Below are 5025 nucleotides of genomic sequence, written 5' to 3'. Positions count from 1 at the left end.
TACTACTGTTCACTGTAAACAGATGACATCATACTACTGTTCACTGTAAACAGATGACATCATACTACTGTTCACTGTAAACAGATGACATCATACTACTGTTCACTGTAAACAGATGACATCATACTACTGTTCACTGTAAACAGATGACATCATACTACTGTTCACTGTAAACAGATGACATCATACTACTGTTCACTGTAAACAGATGACATCATACCACTGTTCACTATAAACAGATGACATCAGATTACTGTTCACTGTAAACAGATGACATCATACCACTGTTCACTGTAAACAGATGCCATCAGATTACTGTTCACTGTTAACAGATGACATTATACTACTTCACTGTAAACAGATGACATCATACCACTGTTCACTGTAAACAGATGACATCATACTACTGTTCACTATAAACAGTTGACATTATACCACTGTTCACTGTAAACAGATGACATCATACTACTTTTCACTATAAACAGAGGACATCAGACTACTGTTCACTATATACAGATGACATCATACCACTGTTCACTGTAAACAGATGACATCATACTACTGTTCACTATAAACAGTTGACATTATACCACTGTTCACTGTAAACAGATGACATCATACTACTTTTCACTATAAACAGAGGACATCAGACTACTGTTCACTATATACAGATGACATTATACCACTGTTCACTGTAAACAGATGACATCATACTACTGTTCACTATAAACAGTTGACATTATACCACTGTTCACTATAAACAGTTGACACCAGACTACTGTTCACTATAAACAGATGACATCCGACTACTTCACTGTAAACAGATGACATCATACCACTGTTCACTATAAACAGATGACATCAGATTACTGTTCACTGTAAACAGAGGACATCAGACTACTTCACTGTAAACAGATGACATCATACCACTGTTCACTGTAAACAGATGACATCATACTACTGTTCACTGTAAACAGACGACATCAGATTACTGTTCACTGTAAACAGATGCCATCAGATTACTGTTCACTATAAACAGAGGACATCAGACTACTGTTCACTATAAACAGATGACATTATACCACTGTTCACTGTAAACAGATGACATCATACCACTGTTCACTATAAACAGTTGACATTATACCACTGTTCACTATAAACAGATGACATTATACCACTGTTCACTATAAACAGTTGACACCAGACTACTGTTCACTATAAACAGATGACATTATACCACTGTTCACTATTAACAGATGACATCAGATTACTGTTCACTGTAAACAGATGACATCAGACTACTTCACTGTAAACAGATGACATCATACCACTGTTCACTGTAAACAGATGACATCATACTACTGTTCACTATAAACAGTTGACACCAGACTACTGTTCACTGTAAACAGAGGACATCAGATTACTGTTCACTGTAAACAGATGACATCAGATTACTGTTCACTGTAACCAGATGACATCAGATTACTGTTTACTGTTAACAGATGACATTATACCACTGTTCACTGTAAACAAAGGACTTCAGACCACTGTTCACTGTAAACAGATGACATCAGACAACTGTTTAATATATACTTATAACATTCGACCGCTGAATGGTTTAAGAAGAAAATCGTGTATATATGCGAGAGTTTGTTATGTAACCATTCTGGCGCTCAGAATAAAAGAGATGGTATTACATTTAATAGAGTATGGAATTGAATTTTTGTAAAACAAACACAGAAAAAGCAACCGAATTCCCGAGGGCGTCTTTGGCGCCAACAAGATTAAATCGTCGCACGGCAGGAACCTTATACTCATACAACAATGTTTTTTTCTGTGGATTAATACAAGTAATAGGGACTGAATAATTGTTTTGTTTTTCTCAAGTTGTATAATTCCGTTGCAATGAAGTTTGTTATACGTCCTGGCTATTCTTCATTTTAAAATGTATAAATAGAATCATAGAGAAAGGTGACGACAACAGCAAAGTACGTTACCAACAATAGTCAAGGTCAAGGAAACCCGGGAACAATGTGAGGCGACTTCAAGTCAAACATCAGGGGTAGAAACTGACAGACAGATAGAAGGTGACGGTGCACTAGTGACTAGATACAGATAGAAGGTGACAGTACACTAGTGACTAGATCCAGATAGAAGGTGACAGTACACTAGTGACTATATACAGATAGAAGATGACGGGACATTATGACTAGATACAGATAGAAGGTGACGGTACACTAGTGACTAGATACGGATAGAAGGTGACAGTACACTAGTGACTAGATCCAGATAGAAGGTGACGGTGCTCTAGTGACTAGATACAGGTAGAAGGTGACGGTGCACTAGTGACTAGATACAAATAGAAGGTGACAGTACACTAGTGACTAGATCCAGATAGAAGGTGACAGTACACTAGTGACTAGATCCAGATAGAAGGTGACAGTACACTAGTGACTATATACAGATAGAAGATGACGGTACATTATGAATAGATACAGATAGAAGGTGACGGTACACTAGTGACTAGATCCAGATAGAAGGTGACAGTACACTAGTGACTATATACAGATAGAAGATGACAGTACATTATGACTAGATACAGATAGAAGGTGACGGTACACTAGTGACTAGATCCAGATAGAAGGTGACGGTGCTCTAGTGACTAGCTACAGATAGAAGGTGACAGTACACTAGTGACTATATACAGATAGAAGATGACGTTACATTAGGACTAGATACAGATAGAAGGTGACGGTACACCAGTGACTAGATACAGATAGAAGGTGACGGTGCACTAGTGACTAGATACATATAGAAGGTGACAGTACACTAGTGACTAGATCCAGATAGAAGGTGACGGTGCTCTAGTGACTAGATAGAAGGTGACAGTACACTAGTGACTATATACAGATAGAAGATGACGTTACATTAGGACTAGATACAGATAGAAGGTGACGGTACACCAGTGACTAGATACAGATAGAAGGTGACGGTGCACTAGTGACTAGATACAGATAGGAGGTGACAGTACACTAGTGACTAGATACAGACAGAAGGTGACAGTACACTAGTGACTAGATACGGATAGAAGGTGACAGTACACTAGTGACTAGATACGGATAGAAGGTGACAGTACACTAGTGACTAGATCCAGATAGAAGGTGACAGTACACTAGTGACTATATACAGATAGAAGATGACGGTACATTATGACTAGATACAGATAGAAGGTGACGGTACACTAGTGACTAGATACAGATAGAAGGTGACAGTACACTAGTGACTAGATACAGATAGATGACTAGATACAGATAGAAGGTGACGGTGCTCTAGTGACTAGATACAGATAGAAGGTGACGGTGCACTAGTAACTAGACACAGATAGAAGGTGACAGTACACTAGTGACTAGATACAGATAGAAGGTGACGGTGCACTAGTGACGAGACACAGATAGAAGGTGACAGTACCCTAGTGACTAGATACAGATAGGAGGTGACAGTACACTAGTGACCAGATACAGATAGAAGGTGACAGCACACTAGTGACTATATACAGAAAGAAGGTGACGGTGCACTAGGGTGACGGTGCTCTAGTGACTAGATACAGATAGATGACTAGATACAGATAGAAGGAGACGGTGCACTAGTGACTAGACACAGGTAGAAGGTGACAGTAGACTAGCGACTAGATACAGATAGAAGGTGCCAGTACACTAGTGACTAGATAGAAGGTGACGGTGCTCTAGTGAATAGATACAGATAGAAGGTGACGGTACACTAGTGACTAGATACGGATAGAAGGTGACAGTACACTAATGACTAGATACAGATAGAAGGGGACAGTACACTAGTGACTAGATGCAGATAGAAGGTGACGGTGCTGTAGTGACTAGATACAGATAGAAGGCGACGGTGCACTAGTGACTAGAGACGGATAGAAGGTGACGGTGCTCTAGTGAATAGATACAGATAGAAGGTGACGGAGCTCTAGGGACTAGATACAGATAGAGGGTGACAGTACACTAGTGACTAGATGCAGATAGAAGGTGACGGTGCACTAGGGACTAGACACAGATAGAAGGAGACAGTAGACTAGTGACTAGATCCAGATAGAAGGTGACGGTGCTCTACTGACTAGATACAGATAGAAGGGGACGGTGCACTAGTGACTAGAGACGGATAGAAGGTGACGGTGCTCTAGTGAATAGATACAGATAGAAGGTGACGGTGCGCTAGTGAATAGATACATAAAGAAGGTGACAGTGCACTAGTGACTATACACAGATAGAAGGTGACGGTGCACTAGGGACTAGACACAGATAGAAGGAGACAGTAGACTAGTGACTAGATACAGATGGAAGGTGACAGTACACTAGTGACCAGATACAGATAGAAGGTGACAGTAAACTAGTGACTATATACAGATAGAAGGTGACGGTGCTCGAGTGACTAGATACAGATAGAAGATGACAGTACACTAGTGACTAGATAGAAGGTGACGGTGCTCTAGTGTCTAGATACATAAAGAAGGTGACAGTACTCTAGTGACTATATACAGATAGAAGGTGACGGTGCGCTAGTGACTAGATACATAAAGAAGGTGACGGTGCACTAGTGACTAGACACAGATAGAAGGTGACAGTAGACTAGTGACTAGATACAGATAGAAGGTGACAGTACACTAGTGACTAGATACATAAAGAAGGTGACACTACACTAGTGACTAGATACAGATAGAAGGTGACGGTGCACTAGTTACTAGATACATAAAGAAGGTGACAGTGCACTAGTGACTAGATACATAAAGAAGGTGACACTAAACTAGTGACTAGATACAGATAGAAGGTGACGGGGCACTAGTGACTAGATACAGATAGAAGGTGACAGTACACTAGTGACTAGATACAGATAGAAGATGACGGTGCTCTAGTGACTATATACAGATAGAAGGTGACGGTACACTAGTGACTATATACAGATAGAAGGTGACAGTACACTAGTGACTAGATACAGATAGAAGGTGAC

The sequence above is a fragment of the Mizuhopecten yessoensis genome, unplaced genomic scaffold, assembly GCF_002113885.1.
Source record: "Mizuhopecten yessoensis strain PY_sf001 unplaced genomic scaffold, ASM211388v2 scaffold8171, whole genome shotgun sequence".
Taxonomy (NCBI): Eukaryota; Metazoa; Mollusca; class Bivalvia; order Pectinida; family Pectinidae; genus Mizuhopecten; species Mizuhopecten yessoensis.
The sequence above is the reverse complement of the archived record's forward strand: the minus strand, read 5'-3'. Positions refer to the sequence as shown.